At 41.4% G+C, this 18,363-nt stretch overlaps 1 protein-coding gene across 7 annotated transcripts in view; it reads left to right on the top strand.

The window, feature by feature from the left end:
* Positions 1-18,363, top strand: part of Csgalnact1 (chondroitin sulfate N-acetylgalactosaminyltransferase 1) — a 349,122-nt gene that overhangs the window by 73,886 nt on the left and 256,873 nt on the right. For 6 of the 7 annotated variants that reach the window (XM_060381889.1, XM_060381884.1, XM_060381887.1 and 3 more), the window contains exon 2: positions 14,684-14,818. The exons of the other annotated variant lie outside the window; for it this stretch is intronic. The gene's annotated coding sequence lies outside the window, so the exon portion shown is untranslated. The remainder of the gene's footprint in view (positions 1-14,683; positions 14,819-18,363) is intronic. 7 annotated transcript variants of the gene reach the window in all.

Genomic DNA, 18,363 nt, shown 5'->3' with positions numbered 1-18,363 from the left:
CATAGCCTCTTGGCCAGCCTAAAACATTGAGATGAATGTGTCTGTGTGAGTGCAGAGAGCAGGTGGGAAGTTTGAACAGTTCGGAGAAGTGAGCTCCTAAATTTAATGAGGTCCATCACCTCAGATTTGGAAACAGTGGAATGTGCCAAACTGATTTTAGAAAACAAAACCAAACTTTTTTTTTTTTTTTTTTTTGACTTGGGATTTGGTTTGTATACTTACAAATTTATCCCTTAATCTCAGGTCGAGCCAGAGGCTACATCCTCTTTTTTTCATTTGCCTCTCTCCTCTGTGTCTCTCTTGACCCTTTAGGCCTCCTGTAAGGCTGATCTGGTGACTAATAGAGCTGTGCTGTGATGGAAAGACGGGGGTAGAGCCAGAGCTAACAGAGGACCTCCCCCTCCTCTCTGTTCATCTCTCCTCTCTGTTTTGTACATCTGCTGTTCTCTGCTTCTACTTGCTGTGCCCGGCAATTCCATCTTTCCACTCAGTTTCCATTCTTGTTTTCTAGACTTTCTTTGTCTGAAAGTTTCTTTCTTCATCTGCCCTGGCATGGGCAGCAGGGGTCTTTACAGGGAGGTGGGGGTGTTTGGCTTGCTGGTAGTCATTACTGCATTTAGATCCTTTAATGGCAGAAAGAATTCTCTGGGTTCACATGGAAACTGTCTCTAACAACACTTCTCTTGGAAAAGGTGCAAGTCGAGTTTCAAATACTTGAATTATGAGTGTGCTTTGGAAAAAACCAAATTTGCCATTGTGCTGTTGTTTTAAGAGTATTTTAGCTTTTGCAGAGGTACTTGGCATACTTAGGTTTCATCACTGCACGAAATCTGCTTTGAGTTGGTGAGGTTTCTCCTAAGCTCCAAAGGCCTGAGCTTTTAGTTCACCTCTCTCATTTTTACAGGTGAGGAAACAAAGATTGGAAAATACAGAAAGTCAAACAGAACCAGTTTTCTAATACCACTCTTCTCCTCTTTATTACTATCAGAATCTAAGAGTGTCATTTTGGTCTCCTGAAGGGTCTGTAGGAATCGCTGTTGGTAGATCAATAGCACAGAGAGTTAGAGGGGTGGGCATGAAGGCCTTGAACTGCATACAAAGATGCACAGGGCTGATGTTTGGCTTATGTGTGTGTGAGGGTAAAGGATAAAGGGTGAAAGGTGAAGTCAGTAAAAGGCAGTGAAATGCTACCAGAAATAGAACTTCATGAGTTTAAATGTGGTTCATGGATCATTTGATGAGTCCTATCATGTTTATCAGTATATTGCGATGAGATTTGTCTTCATATAGAATGAAATTGCTACATTTTTATAGCTTTCCAGCACTTTTGAATAGATATATCTTTACCATGTATGACATCATCCATTCCTCCAAGCTTCATGGAGTTCATTTTTCATGGTAGCAACTGCATAACATCTATGTTGTTTCCTTCTCCGTAAAGTAGAGGTAATGAAAAGGCCTATTTAATCCCTTTTTCAGGATCACATTACAATAGAAATGGATGACTCCTGGCTCTAGATTGATGTATCTAGATTAATAGGTATCACTAAATGCAGTGGCTTCTCCCATGTTGAAGCTGTTCTTGTAACCAGGGCTTCTTGCTCACTTCCAGGAGTCTCTCTCCACTCCTTTACAGGCTTCCTTGCCCTCTCTGGAAGCTCCTCAGTCATTTGGAGGTATTGGCTGCTCCCCCAGGGGACTGTGTATATCATGTTCTGAAGTGTTTCCCTTCATAGGTCAAGAAGTATAGAGTTTTTTCTCTTTTCAGTTTTTAAGGATTTTTTATTTGTTAGAGTATTAGACATAGCTCTGATACTTCTCTGTTACCATGGAATCCTAACATCAGGCCTTTATTTTGATATATCTTTTTGTAGCATTTGTCTTAGACCCTCTGTCTCTAAGCTGAAGTAGAAGAATCTTCCTTGTCCTCACTTATTCTTTCTATTGAGTGCCTTACTGGTGTCAACTTCCTCCAGATATAACCAGTAACTGCTCAGTCATGAGCATGAGCTAAGATCAGGCTTTATAATGTGTAACTGCCCTTGTTAAGCAGTTGACGAGACAGGGACAGAGATTGTTAGGAGCACTTGCTACTCTTGCAGAGGACCTGGGTTTGGTTCTCAACAATCACGTGACAACTTACAACCACCCCAAACTCCAGTTCCAGGGGATCCAATGTCCTTTTCTACTCTTAGTGGGCATTAAGCACACATGTGGTACATACCTATGTGCAAGCAAAGCACACACACACACACACACATGGAATCTGTAAATAAATAAATAATTTCTGGGAGAACTTGAATATTTTTCAACATTCCCTACAAATTCCCTACAAATTCCTACCTAACTGTTGGAGGCACCCTGTAATTCCCTGTAGTCCAGATAGCCAATGAGAGCTCAGTATTAAAGGGACACAGATGCCCCCTAACCACATTTGATATATGACCTCTGACACAGCTCCTCTAGCTAGCTCTGCCTGCTAGCTCTCCTCCCCCAAGCCTATATGATAATTAGTTGCTGTGTTTCCATTCATATGATAGGATCACGCTGTTTAATGCAACCAATGTGTATACCTATTCTTGGAGCCCCACCCACTCCCTGGGGGTATATAGCCTTTGTTCTCTGGAATTGCGACCCTGAGATTTCACCTTACACCCATCAGAAAGGCCAAGATGAAAAACTCAAGTGACAACACATGCTGGAGAGGCTGTGGAGAAAGGGGAACCCTTCTCCACTGCTGGTGGGAATGTAAATTTGTACAACCACCTTGGAAATCAATCTGGCGCTTTCTCAGACAACTAGGAACAGTGGAATTGAAGTTGAATTAGCTCCCTGTTGATTCCCAGGGTGGGTGCCAGTCATTCCAGGCATGACTCTCCCTAGTTCCCCTCCTGACTATGTGGGCTTGGGCTGAAGGGAGACAGCCCCCAGACAGGAGGGGAACCAACACTAAATCCCATTTGTTGACAAGGTCCCATTGCTGAAGGCAATACCTACAACACTCAATGAACACTAGGATGTGAAGCTGATGACCACCAAGAGCCTTTATACTATGTGTTAGTGTGTTTGGTACAGAAAGATACCCAAAGGTACAGAAAGGTACTCTGCATACTACTAAAAGAGAAACGTATGCACCAACCCAGCCACAAACTCTTTGATCAACAAATCTGCCCTGCCTGCAGGATATGCTAGGGCAATGGTGGCACAAAGTTTGTGGGAATAAGCAAACAGTATCTGATTTGACTGAAGGCCTACTCTGAGATAGAACCCATATACAATACTGCTTGGGTGACCAAGAACCTGAGAGTAGATGGCTCAGGGTCCTGGAGTAAAACCAAATACTACTGGTCAAACAAACAAGCAAACCAAAATGAGAACAAAAAACGTAGCAATAAAAAACCTAATGATAATCTCCAATACTCATAGATCAGTGCCTTGTTCGGCCATCATCAAAGAAGCTTTCTCCAAAGCGGATGGGAAGGAATGGAGACCTGCAAGCCGAGAATGAGAGACTTCAGAACGCATAGCCTTACGTGGATATTTCCATCAGATCCCTTCTCAAAGCTCAGGAAAGCCCACGGGAGAGGAGGCAGAGGAGTGTAGAGTGGGAGGAGATGGAGGACACCAAGAAAACAAGTCCCTCTGAATAACCTGAGCAAGGCTCCTGTGAACTCAGAGAGTCAGCACGTACAGGGCCTACATGGGTCTGCACCAGGCACCAGGCCCTCTGCATATGATTTATGGCTTCCAATTTAGTGCTTTCAAATGGGATTCCTAAATGTGCACACAAGTGGGTCTCTGATTCTTATGCCTTCTCTTGGGCTCTTTTTTCCAATGTTTTTTTTTTTTTTTTTTCTAATTCTGGTGTGTTATTCTTTTGTTTTGTTTTATCTTATTTTTTTTTTTATTGTCTCCTTAGAAGCCTGTTTGTTTTCTAATGAGAGACAGGAAGGGAGTAGATCCCAAGGAGAGAGGATGTGGGGGAGGCCTAGAAGGAGTAGAAGGAGGAGAAACTGTAGTCAGAATATATTATGTCAGGGGGACAATCTATTTTCAACAAAAGGGGGAAAATCCCATCAGTTTCTGTGTCACCAGTCTAGACACTGCCACACTTTGTGACTTCCCTTTTCTTCCCTAAACTTCCCGCATCTCACCCTCTTGTATAAGCTGGTGGCCATGCTTATTTCAGGGATAAAGAGAAAGCATTTTGAAGTTCCTCGTCTGTCCAGGGAATACTAACTCATAACCCATCCATATCCTTCCTGCCAGACATTTATTTTCTTCCTACCACCTTCCTCCCCACCTCTCACAGCCCACCCCAGTCTACCAGGTCCTGCTCTCCTTGCACAGATGCTGATTCTTCTTACCTCCTTGCCGTTGCTTTTCATCAGGTTCTGGACCAGTCTCTTCAGCATACATATCTTTCATCTTCAAGAATACAAGGTGTAACACAATTCCATTTGAGTAAAACCTCCATTTTCTTTTCAGAGTTTTTAGTCAAAATCACAAGGAGGAAGATGATCCTGAGAACTCATTGTGTTGTTCTGATAGCTTCTAAGTTGCTTTTGTTTTTGTTTTCTAAGACATTTTCCTAGAACTCAACATCTTCTGCATGTTGAATATGTTTTTCAATTTTCTATGTCCAAAGATGAATTGTGTTTTCTTTTGGTCAGGTCTTGAACTGTGGCCCTGGCTGGCTAACCTGGTACTCCCTGTGTAATCCAGGCTGGTGTCAAGCTCCCAGTTGTTCTTCTGCCCCAGCCTACCAAGGGCTAAGATCATAGGCATGCACTAACATGCCTGACATCCAAGGATAAGTGCTTATTTCTTCATGTCACTAGCTCCACAGTATGTTTAGTTATTTTTTCCAATTGCCCTTGAAAAGCAACTTAGAGGAAGACTTTGTTGTTTTTTAATTTATTTATTTTTTATTTTTTTTATTAATTACACTTTATTCATTTTGTATCCCCCCATAACCCCCCTCCTCCCCTCCCGTTCCCACCCTCCCTCCCCTTTCTGCATGCATGCCACTCCCCAAGTCCACTGATAGGGGAGGTTCTCCTCTCCTTTCTGATCTTAGTCTATCAGTTCACATCAAAAGTGGCTGCATTGTCCTCTACTGTGGCCTGGTAAGGCTGCTCCCCACTCAGGGGGAAGTGATCAAAGAGCAGGCCAATCAGATTATGTCAGAGGCAGTCCCTCTTCCCATTACTATGTAACCCACTTGGACAATAAACTGCCATGGGCTACATCTGTGCAGGGGTTCTAGGTTATCTCCATGAATAGTCCTTGGTTGAAGTATGAGTCTCTGGGAAGTTCCCTGTGTTCAAATTTTCTTGTTCTGTTGCTCTCCTTGTGGAGACCCTGTCCTCTCCAGCTCTTACTATTTCCCACTTCTTACATAAAATTCCTTTCACTCTGCCTAACAGTTGACCATCAGGCTCAGCATCTGCTTTGATAGTCTGCAGGGCAGAGGCTTTCAGAGGCCCTCTGTGGTAGGTTCCTAGTTTGTTTCCTGTTTTCTTCTTCTGGCTTTCAGAAGCCCTCTGTAGAAGGTTCCTAGGTTGTTTCCTGTTTTCTTCTTCTTCTGATGTCCATCCTCTTTGCCTTTCAGGATGGGGATTGACCGTTTTAGTTAGGGTCCTCTCTCTTGCTTAGTTTCTTTAGATGCACAGATTTTAGTGGGTTTGTCCTATGTTGTATGTCTATATGAGTGAGTATATACCCTGTATGTCTTTTTGCTTCTGGGACAACTCACTCAGGATGATCCTTTCTAGGTCCCACCATTTACCTGCAAATTTCATGATTTCCTTATTTTTCATTGCTGAGTAATATTCCATTGTATAGATGTACCACAGTTTCTGCATCCATTCTTCAGTTGAGGAGCATGTGGGCTGTTTCCAGCTTCTGGCTATTACAAATAAAGCTGCTACAAACATGGTTGAGCAAATGTCCTTTTTGTGTACTTGAGGCTCTTTTGGATATATGCCTAGGAGTGGTATGGCTGGATCTTGGGGAAGCGCTATTCCTAGTTGTCTGAGAAAGCGCCAGATTGATTTCCAGAGTGGTTGTACAAGTTTACATTCCCAGCAGCAGTGGAGAAGGGTTCCCCTTTCTCCACAACCTCTCCAGCATGTGTTGTCACTTGAGTTTTTAATCTTGGCCATTCTCATGGGTGTAAGGTGAAATCCAGGGTTGTTTTGATTTGCATTTCCCTAATGGCTAATGAGGTTGAGCATTTCTTTAAGTGTTTCTCTGACATTCGATATTCCTCTCCAGAGAATTCTCTGTTTAGCTCTGTTCCCCATTTTTTAAGTGGATTACTTGGTTTGCTCCTTTTCAGCTTCTTTAGTTCTTTATATATACTAGATATGAGTCCTCTAGGTTGGTGAAGATTCTTTCCCAATCTGTAGGCAGTCGCTTTGTTTTGATGACGGTGTCCTTTGCTTTGCAGAAGCTTTTCAGTTTCATGAGGTCCCATTTATTGATTGTTGCTCTTAGAGCCTGTGCTGTTGGTGTTCTGTTCAGGAAGTTTTCCCCTGTACCAATAAGTTCTGGGGTATTCCCCACTTTTTTTTCTAGCCGATTTAATGTGTCTGGTTTTATGTTGAGGTCTTTGATTCACTTGGACTTCAGTTTTGTGCAGGGTGATAAGTATGGATCTATTTTTATTTTTCTACATGTAGACATCCAGTTGGACCAGCACCATTTGTTGAAGATGCTATCTTTTTTTCATTGTATGGTTTTGGCATCTTTGTCAAAAATCAGGTGTCCGTAAGTATGTGGGTTTATTTCTGGGTCCTCTGTTCGGTTTCATTGATCCACCATTCTGTTTCTATGCCAGTACCATGCAGTTTTTAAAACTGTTGCTCTATAGTACAACTTAAGATCAGGGATGGAGATACCTCCAGAAGATCTTTTATTGTAGAGGATTGTTTTAGCAATTCTGGGTTTCTTGTTATTCCATATGAAGTTGAGAATTTTTCTTTCCAGGTCTGTAAAGAATTGTGTTGGTAATTTGATGGGAATTGTATTGAATCTGTAGATTGCTTTTGGTAAGATGGCCATTTTTACTATGTTAATCTTGCCAAGCCATGAGCATGGGAGATCTTTCCATCTTCTCATATCTTCTTCTAATTCTTTCTTCAGAGACTTGAATTTTTTTTCATACAAGTCTTTGACTTCCTTGGTTAGGGTTACTCCGAGGTACCTTATGTCATTTGTGGCTATTGTGAAGGGTGTTGTTTCCCTAATTTCTTTCTCATCCCTTTTGTCTTTTGTATACAAGAGGGCTACTGATTTTTTTGAGTTAATTTTGTATCCGGCCACTTTGCTGAAGGTGTTTATCAGTTGTAGGAGTTCCCTGGTAGAGTTTTTGGGGTCACTCACGTATACTATCATATCATCTGCAAATAGTGATAATTTGACTTCTTCCTTTCAATTTGTATCCCCTTGATCTCCTTCAACTGTCTTATTGCTCTAGCAAGGACTTCCAGCACTATGTTGAAGAGATATGGAGAGAGTGGGCAGCCTTGTCTTGTCCCTGATTTCAGTGGGATTGCTTTAAGTTTCTTTCCGTTCAGTTTGATATTGGCTATAGGTTTGTTGTATATCACCTTTATTATGTTTAGATATGTGCCTTGTATCCCTGATCTCTCCAAGTCCTTAAACATGAATGGATGTTGGATTTTGTCAAATGCTTTTTCAGCATCTAGGGAGATTATCATGTGTTTTTTTTTTTTCTTTCAGTTTGTTAATATGGTGGATCACATTGATGGATTTCCGTATATTGAACCACCCCTGCATACCTGGGATGAAGCCTACTTGGTCATGGTGGATGATATCTTTGATGTGTTCTTGTATTCGGTTTGCGAGTATTTTGTTGAGTATTTTTGTATCCATGTTCATAAGGAGATTGGTCTGAAGTTCTCTTTTTTTTTTTTTTGTTGGGTCTTTGTGAGGTTTAGGTACCAAGGTGACTGTGGCTTCATAGAATGAGTTTGGTAATGTTCCTTCTGTTTCTATTTTGTGGAATAGTTTGAAGAGAACTGAAGTTAGCTCTTTTTTGAATGTCTGGTAGAATTCTGCGCTGAAACCATCAGGTCCTGGGCTTTTTTTGGATGGGAAACTTTTGATGACTGCTTCTATTTCCTTGGGGGATATAGGAGTATTTAATTGATTTACCTGGTCCTGATTTAGCTTTGGTAAGTGGAATCGATCAAGAAAATTGTCCATTTCATTTAAATTTTCAGATTTTGTTGCATATAGACTTTTGAAATAAGTCCTAATTATTGTTTGAATTTCCTCAGTGTCTGTAGCTATGTCCCCCTTTTCATTTCTGATTTTGTTTATTTGGATGGTGTCTCTCTGCCTTTTAGTTAGCTTGGCTAAGGGTTTGTCTATTTTGTTGATTTTCTCAAAGAACCAGCTCTTGGTTTCATTGATTCTTTGAATTGTTTTATTTGTTTCTAATTGATTGATTTCAGCCCTGAGTTTGATTATTTCCAGCCATCTACTCCTTTTTGGTGTGTCTGCTTCTTCTTTTTCTAGGGGTTTTAAGTGTGCCATTAAGTTGCTTGAATGCGCTGTCTCAAATTTCTTCTTGAAGGCACTTAGTGCTATGAACTTTCCTCTTAGCACTGCCTTCATTGTGTCCCACAAGTTTGGGTATGTTGTGTCTTCATTTTCATTGAATTCTAGGAAGATTTTAATTTCTTTCTTTATTTCTTCCCTGACCCAGCTGTTTTTTAGTAGCAAGTTGTTCATTTTCCATGTATGGGAAGGCTTTTTGCTATTTCTGTTGTTACTGAAGTCCAGCTTTATTCCATGGTGATCAGACAGGATACAAGGGATTATTTCAATCTTCTTGCATCTGTTGAGGCTTGCCTTGTGACCAACTATGTGGTCTATTTTGGAGAAAGTTCCATGAGGTGCTGAGAAGAAGGTAAATTCTTTTGTGTTTGGGTGTAAGGTTCTGTAAATGTCTGTTAGGTCCATTTGATTCATGACCTCTGTTAGAGATATTGTTTCTTTGTTTAATTTCTGTTTAGTTGACCTGTCCTTTGTTGAGAGTGGGGTGTTGAAGTCTCCCACTATTAGTGTGTGTGGATCTATGTGTGGTTTAAGTCTTATCAATGTTTCTTTCACAAATGTGGGTGCCCTTGTATTTGGGGCATAGATGTTCAGGATTGTGATGTCTTCTTGGTGGAATTTTCCCTTGATGAGTATGAAGTGTCCTTCCCCATCTCTTTTGATTAATTTTGGTTGAAAGTCTATTTTATCAGATATTAGAATGGCTACTCCTGCTTGCTTCTTGCATCCATTTGCTTGGAAAGCCGTCTTCCATCCCTTTACCCTCAGGTAATGTCTATCTTTGTGACTTAGGTGTGTTTCTTTTTTACAACAGATTGCTGGGTTTTGTTTACACATCCATTCTGTTAGTCTGTGTCTTTATTGGAGAATTAAGTCCATTGATATTGAGAGAGATTAATGACCAGTGGCTGTTAAATTCTTTGACTTTGATGTTGGCTGTGGTCATACGGTTGTGTGCTTGGTTGCTTTTTGTTTTACTGTAGTGGGGTTATTTATTTCCTGTGTTTTCTTGGATGTAGCTAGTTTTCTTGGGTTGTATTTTCCCTTCTAGTGTCTTCTGTAATGCTGGATTTGTGTGTAGGTATTGTCTTTGTCATTGAATATCTTGTTTTCTCCGTCTATGAGGACTGAGAGTTTTTCTGGGTATAGTAGCCTGGGCTGACATCTGTGTTCTCTTAGGGTCTGCATGATATCAGTCCAGGCCCTTCTGGCTTTCATAGTCTCTGTTGAAAAGTCAGGTGTGATTCTAATGGGTTTGCCATTATATGTTACTTGGCCTTTTTCTCTTGCAGCTTTTAGTATTTTTTCTTTGTTCTGTATACTTACAGTTTTGATTATTATGTGGCGGGAGGATTTTTTTTTCTGGTCTAATTTATTGGGTGTTCAATAGGCCTCTTGTACTCTTATTGGTCTCTCCTTTAAGTTGGGGAAATTTTCTTCAATGATTTTGTTGAAGATATTTTCTGGGCCTTGGTGCAAGGAATCTTCTTTTTCCTCTATTCCTATTATTCTTAGGTTTTGTCTTTTTATGTTTTCTTGAATTTCTTGGACGGTCTGTGTCAGGAATTTTTTAGATTTAACATTTTGTTTGACAGATACATCTATTTCTTCCATTGTATCTTCCACACCTGAGATTCTTTCTTTCATTTCTTGTAGCCTATTGGTTATGCTAACCTCTGTAGTTCCTGCTTTCTTCCCTAAGTTCTTTCTCTCCACAATTTCTTCCTTTTTTTTTTTTAAATTTTTCCAATTCTATCTTCAGGCCTTGTTGGTTTCCTTCACCTGTCTGACTGTATTTTCATGTTTTTCCGTCAATTCCTTCAGCCGTTTGTTTGAACAATCCACTGTTTCTTTTATTTCATTCAGTGATTTAAGCATTTCCTCTCTAAAGGCCACAGACTGTTTAGCTGCAGCTTCCTCTATTTCTTTTCGTATTTTATTTGTTTCCTCTGTTATCTTCTTCATGAGCATAGATGTTAGGTCATCTCCTTGAATTTCAATTATGCTGGGGTGTCTAGGGCTATTTGCCCCTGGATAACTGGGTTCTGGAGATATCATATTGCTCTGGCTTTTGTTGGTTGAACTTTTACGCTGTCCTCTACCCATTGGGGTATCTTAGTTGTTTGAACTTAGTTTCTGGTTGTTCCTGGACTCTTGTAGTGGAGAGAATCCCTTTGGCAGGAAGATGGTTTTTCCTGAAGGAAGCCTTCTCAGCTTTTTGGGTATAGTCACTGGATGGCTGGTGTTTTTCAGGAGTTGCTACAGCTCACCTCAGGCATAGAGACCTGGGTGGTAACTGTGGTCCTGATTAGTCGAGAGGGCTCTCCTCTCACCGGGAGAAGTCCTGGAGACAGCTGCCCTCCATTTGGGTTTCTTGCTGTAAATTTAATGATCAGCTGCTGTAACCTGTGTGTCCCATGGTTTGGTCGCTTTTGTTAGGGATAACTGGTTGCCCCTTGGAGCAGTATCTGGGGGTTGATCTCAGGGTTCCTGGTCTTTTGTAGGTCTGAGGTTGGGACTCTGTGCCCCAGAACCCAAGAGGTAGTCTGTGGTGGGTGAGTTCTGCTCTCCTGGTAACAGCAGGCTATCTGGGGCACAACAGTTCCCTGGGTTGGGCCAGTCTGTGGGACCTTTTCCTGGGATATACTGGGTTGCCTAAGTCCATCCCCTTTGCTTCATTCCTTGTTCCTTGTGAGGGTTTCTCCAGACAGTGACTCTACGATTCTGGTGTCTTGGGGCACACAGTTCTGTCTGTAAGGAATAGTTGGTACAAAGCAGGCCTCTGGGCTGGCGGAGCGTGTGCCTGCCTGCTAGTCTGTGGGGGGCTAGGTTCCCAATATCTCTGTGCTCCCTGCTTGGGCCCGGATCTGTGACGGCTGGGCGTACTTGCCTGTTTGCGATCTGCAGTCTGCTAGACTTTCCCCAGGCAAAGTGCTGCTGGTGACCCCAGCAGCACGGTTTCTTCCTTCCCTGTGGGACCCTCTCCGGGTAGGGGTTCCCATTCCCTGTTGCACTAGGGTGTACAGCTCGTCTGTACCTGTGAGCTGGGCATGCAGCTCTCAGCGCGGCAGGAGCTCAGTTGTGATGGTGGCGGGTACCCGAGGTCTGTGAGACCTTCCAGGGAAAGACTGGGTGACCAGTGATCAGACTCGCAACTTTGCTTCCCCGTGGGGTTTTCTTGCAACTGGGACTCCCAGTCTCAGGCACCCTTGTGCCCACGGATCAGCCTGGGAAAATGATCGGGACCCGCAGGCTTGTGGCTCCAGCCCGGAGGGAGACCCAAAGCCCGAGTTACCCAGGATTTCTTCCAGTTTCTGGCTGGGTAGCCGAGAGTGGACCTGACCAATTCCCACGCCGTGGGAGCCTCTCCTCACCTGGGAAACACGATCGATGTAGTTTCAGGGCCCCGAGTTCAGTCTCCTGGTCGCTGCAGGGAGAGTGCTGTCTCACTTCTCAGACACAGTGCTCTCCTGGCGCCGCCATCTTGGCTCCCCTTAATTTATTTTTTTAATTAATTAGTTTTATTGACTTTTTATTCCAGCTGTAGCCTCCTCCCTCCAATCCCACTCTCCCTCCTTCATCTCCTCCCATGTCTCTCCCCCAGTCCACTGATAAGGGAGGTCTTCCTCCCCTTCCTTCTGACCCTAACCCATTAGGTCTCATCAGGACTGGCTGCATTGTGTTCCTCTGTGGCCTGGTAAGGCTGCTACTCTCTTGGGGGGAGGTGATCAAGAGACAGTCCCTTTTCCCATTACTTACCCACTTGGAGACTGAGTCTATGGGCTACATCTGTGCAGGGGTTCTAGGTTATCTCCATGCATGATTCTTGTTTGGAGTATGAGTTTCAGAAAAGATCCCTGGGCCTAGATTGTTTGGTTCTATTGCTCTCCTTGTAGAGCTCCTGTCCCCTCCAGGTCTTTCTATTTCCCCCTTTTTTCATAAGATTCCCTGCACTCTGCCCAAAGTTTGGCTCTGAGTCTCAGCATCTGCTTTGATAACCTACTGGGTAGAGTCTTTCAGAGGCCATCTGTGGTAGGCCTATGTCCTGTTCCCTGTGTCCTCCCTCTTCCGATGTCTATCTCATTTGCCTTTCTGAATGAAGATTGAGCACCTAAACCAGGGTCCTCCTTCTTGCTTAGCTTCGTTAGGTGAACAAATTTTAGTATATTTAGCCTATATTATATGTCTAATATCCACTTATAAGTGAGTATATACCATGTGTGTCTTTCTGCTTCTGGGATACCTCATTCAGGATGATCTTTTTTAGTTCCATCTATTTGCCTGCACATTTCGTGATTGCTTGCTTTTAAATATTTGAGTAGTATTCCATTGTGTAAATGTACCACAATTTCTGTATCCATTCCTCAGTTGAGGCACGTCTGGGTTGTTTCCAGATTCTAGTTATTACAAATAAAGCTGTTACAAACATGGTTGAACAAATGTCCTTGTATACCTGAGCATCTTTTGGATACATGCCTAGGAGTGGTATAGCTGGATCTTGAGGTTGCACTATTCCTAATTGTCTGAGAGAGTGCCAGTTTGTTTTAGCTTATAGTTTGAAGGTATAGTCTACCATGATCTGAAGTTATGACAGGAATCCAAAATGTCACATTGCATCTACAACCAGAGAACAGACATAGATGAATGCTGTGCACAGCCCCTTCCTTTACAGTGGGTCTTGGGCCCCAGCCCATTGAATGGTGCCACCCACATTTAGGGTGAGTTTTCACACCTCCATAAACCCAGTTTCTTCACTGACGTGCCTAGGGAATTGTCTTTTAGGTGATTTGAGATCCTATTAAATTGATAATCAATTTCAACTATTGCAAGTGGTTTTTCCCATCTTAGTAATGAATGGCCCTGCCTTTCCTCTGTTGTAAAGGACAGAAAACTAGAAGTCATCCATGGCTTTTTTCATTGGCCAACATTTCATTTCCAATCTATTAGTAAATCTTAATTTTTTTCAAAAAAATATATATATCTAAAATGTGTATTTGACATCCTACTATTTCCCTGTTGTCATTTTCTCTTACTCCCAGAGCCATAATTGCTCTTACCTATCTCCTTGCTTCCAATCTTTTCCCTCAGTCTGTTTTTTACTTTGCAGTCAAATCACATTAAACTTTATTTGGCACTCTCCCCTACCAACAACTCCTCTCCCTGTGAGTGAAGAGTAAGTTGGCCACAGCACCTTGCAACACTGTGGATCTCTAACCATCCCTGTCACCATTTTCACATTTCTCTCCTTATTCACTTGACTTGTCACTAATCTCTAGCCATTCTTTGGTTCTTTCATGTGTCCCTGCAGGTCTTTGTTTTTGCTTTTCCTCTAACTGTTTCCAAGGATGCTCCACCAGATATCTGTAGGGCTATCCCTTTTACCTATCTTCTAATCTCTGATCAAACGTCTCTACAGAGACCCTATTTCTTCCTTTATTTCTTCTCCAACTTACAAGTATGTTCATAGCACTCATAAAACTTGCACTGCATGCACTGTCTGCTTTCTGTTATTAACTCTTTGATAATAAGCTATTTGAGTTTATTTCTTCAATACTATACTATACTATACTATAGTTTGGGTTCCTAGGACAGTATGTAGCACAGGATAGACAGTACCTACTTGGTGAATGAATGAACTGAAAGACAAATGATATATTCTTAACCAAAAGGATGATGGTATAGTTACTTTCAATCTTTTCTAAAAGATTATGTTAGAGGAAGGGCAAAACAATAATAATAAGTATTCTTAGAGTGAGCACCAAAGGCATGCTTTTATAAATACCCAATATTAGCACTCTAGTGGAATTTCTTGCTCTTACATACTTGAACTTGGTTGTCTCGGTCACATCTGGGCGTTTCTAAGGATAGGTATGAAAGTTAAATATGAGAATAACTAACTTTCTCTCTTGTATGTCATAGTACATCTCAAGGTCTGAGGAGGGGGGGCAGAGCAGCACTGAAGCCAGTATGGACCACACTGTACACACCAAGGTTGTCCTGCTGATGATGTCTCTTATCCTCAGGGCCATCCCTGTCCCTACTGCCCCCTGCTTTCAGGAATCCTTACTGATACCTGTTTCATTGTGAATAGGTCCCTTGACTGTGAATGACAGATTGAAGAGTTGCCATGTGGATCTACAGTTCACAATGTGAGAAGCATTAAACATTCAATTCTGTGGCTGGAATCCTCAAATCTTCCACTTCATTGTCTCTGGAGCATAACCAGGTTGGTTGTGGAGATGTTGTCTTCATTATTTTTGTCATTGATATGACAAAATACCTGATAATGTAAAGAAGGAAGCATTTATTTTGCTCAGAGTTTGAGAGTACAGTCTGTCAATACAGGGGAGTAATGGTACCAAGTTACATTGTATCCATAGCTGGGAAACGATGAGAAATTAATCTTGTTGCTTGGCACACTTTTACTCCACTTAGGACACCAGCCTATGTCGACTCATAGGTGCGACTCATACTTAGGATGAGTCTTTCCACTTCAGTTAATGTAATCGAGAAACTACCTCACTGACACATTCAAGAGTTTGTTTCCATGGAGATTCTAATCCTATCAAATTGGCAATATTAATCTTCACAGATACAGTAGATACACAGACAGATACACAGCTAAAAGACTTAAAGTCAGACAGTCAGCTTGGACTCTCAAACTCGTACCATCTCGTAGCTGAATCCATTTGCAGTGAGTGTATGAACTGACCAACTGAATCATCAATAGAAAGGACAGTTGTCCTCCCAGGGTCTGTATCCTCATGCTTGAAAGGTCAAGACGATGTTTGCTTCCTGCTTCTCCTAAGGCTGTATTGGAGAGGAAGAAATACTTTCAGATAGCTTTTATTTCCAGGTAGCACTGGACTGGAGGTTTTTGATGATGCTAGAAGCATGAAAGACAGTGCCACAACTCAGTGTCTCCCATTGCCTCAACAGAGAAACTATTATTCAGTAGCATGCACTCATAATGAGCCATCTTATATGATAAGAAAATGCTATTCTGTTGATATTATTTTTCTTTTGGAGTTCAGCCTTTTCTTGTTTGCCAAGCTTTGTACAAGTCTTATTTAGTCTTTCTTCTTCTTCTTCTTCTTCTTCTTCTTCTTCTTCTTTTTTTTTTTTTTTGGCAGTGTAACATGTTTCTCTTAAAAATAAGAACAGAAGTTTAATCATGCTATGACTATAATTTAAGACAAGTAGTTTATAAACTATTAAGATCTATTTCTCTTTTAGATTTCAGGGCCAAAGCATTATGTCATTGTCACCTTCACATCACTAGAATGAAAGTGTTTTCTGTGTTGACTCTACAGGCTGTTTAGCATTTACTCAGATGTTAATAGTATACTTTAGCTGTCCAGATTGCAGGGTGGTTTCCAGTATCTTAAAGGCATAAAGGGATGCATTGCCACCTTGTAAGGAAGGTGCTAAATATGTCTGAGATATGACTCACTCCTCTTCGTAGAAGGAAGCTTTAGTGGGAGGGAGACATTTCCAGGCATCTCTAAAGCTGGGTGGAAGGCAGAAGTCTTCATGAACACCCTGTAATTTTCATTGTTTATTAATCAGGTAGGTAGTTATTGCTTGTTCCTCCTGGTACCCGTCTCTGTACTATGTAGGCGGATAGGGAAGACTTCTCTACTATAAAGACTATTTCTGCTTTGTAAAGAAGCTGATGGTAGAGTGATGGCAAAGCCAGAGCACTTCTGTGAGGCTTTATGAAAAGATTGTCATGTGTGGGTGGCTGAGAACCTTGACAGAAACAGAGAGAGAGAGAGAGAGAGAGAGAGAGAGAGAGAGGAAGAGAGAGAGAGGAAGAGGGAGAGAGAGTCTGAATTGGTGCATATTTGAGAAACTTCTGACTTGTGTATCAAAGTACTTAACACATTGCTCCTGCTCACATTGCTCAGATCTTTACTTTTCTCACTAAATGTGCACACACACACACACACACACACACACACATTCAAAAACAAGAAAAATCTAATTTCCTCTTAGTACAGAACAGTTAAATAATATGGTGTGCTTATGAACTGGAATTCTCCATAGTCATTAAAAATCATACTGTAAATGAATATTTAATGGTTTGATGATGTGCTCATCATATTCAGTTTGTTAATGCTGTGCTCTCAGTTTGACCCCCTGTGGATGCTGTATTAGTCTGTGCCTGCCCCTCCATCTAGCCCCTCCATCTAGCCCACCTGTCCTGCCTGGCCCTTAAGCTTCCTGCAGTTTCTTTGCCTTCTAACAAGCTCCCAAGTTCTACCATGCCTTTATCTACTGATAGAATATAAATTATTAGGGGCAGAAATTTTTATATATTTTGTTTACCGTGACTCCCTGAGAGCTAAGAACAGTCAATGTCCTATACATATCAGCTTAGAATAAACAAAGATGAACAAATTAATGATGGAAATGTGGTTAAATTGTAATATGAGTGGCCATATTTGATTTTTCTTAATTTTACATTTTTCTGTGATAAACATGGATTTTTGTCTATGATTAGAGGAATGAAAGGCTACCCATGAATTCCTCATGTAGATCTGAAGAGGTCGACTTCGGGAAATGGCTAAATGCATGACTGAAGGAGGCAGAGTCAAATCCTTCTGGTTGAACGTGGAGAGATCTTAGCAAGGGTTGTGTCAGGTCTGGGTTCTGGCTTGTTTAACCACTGGGTCTTAAGCCTGCCTTTGTCCTCTCTGCCCACCCTCTTCATCATCTCCCTTTCCTGTGCACACCTCCAGCTTCCTGCATTCCATGCTGATAGTGCTAAGGTCTGCACCAAACCTTGTCTGAACCTTCCTCTGAGATGTTTTTTCCTCCCCTCTTTATACTGGTTATTGCTTCAATTTCTTTATTTTCTTTGAATGCAAGTTTGTATCCACTTTTTTCATGACTTTCTGTGCCAGTTTTGGTCTCATCATCTCTTGCATTTCCCTGGCAGCTGTGGAATGTGCTTAGCCCTCCGTGTAATGCCCTCTGCTGCAAGGCAACCATGTTTACTACTGCTTTAGCTAAAGTGGCCAAAAGGCTACCACGAATGGGAGCCCAGTGGAATCTGGCTCTGTCTATTTTAAGCCAGAAACCAACCATAGAAAGGTTCAGAGAACATATGCTTTTCTTGTCTCATATGTTACCTTTTAATTTTTTTCCTGTGAGCACATGACAAGCTGTTTGAGAAAAAGCTTTCTATTTTTTACTTTTCTTGTCTTCAAGAGTGCAGAATCCCTTCTGGTCTCAGAGCTAATTCCATGTGTTTTAGTTAGTGGATACTCAGATTCCCATATAGAAAGGCCCTTCACAGATGGCATTAGAATAATTTAAGGTGACTTAAGTGCCTTTGGAGACTTTATATATGTATACCATATATATTTAATGTCAAATTCTTTTACATATTTAAAACACTAATAAACTAAAGTGAAATATTCAAGATCAAACCTGGTTGCTATAGCCTCCTGTTAAAATTGTATCGTTTTGTTCAGAGGCACAGATTGATTTTGAGAGAGAAGGATATTGCATAACAGATTCCTCAATTCAATAAAAGCTTATTGAGATTCTGCTGTTTATTACTACAGCAGAGAGGGAAGGAAATTGTGGAGATCAGCTAAAAATGGTCCATAAACAATAGAAGCAAGAAAGAGCTATTGTTGAATATTTCAAAGAGGAAGGGATTACTCAGGAATAGGTAAGCATGTGTGGACATTGCAATGAAGACAGAATTGTGAAACTGTAAGTAGGTGTAGACTGAATAGAGAAAACAAAGGCTTCCAA

The sequence above is a fragment of the Meriones unguiculatus genome, chromosome 4 (assembly GCF_030254825.1).
Source record: "Meriones unguiculatus strain TT.TT164.6M chromosome 4, Bangor_MerUng_6.1, whole genome shotgun sequence".
Taxonomy (NCBI): domain Eukaryota; kingdom Metazoa; phylum Chordata; class Mammalia; order Rodentia; family Muridae; genus Meriones; species Meriones unguiculatus.
This window is presented reverse-complemented; position numbering and strand designations above follow the sequence as displayed.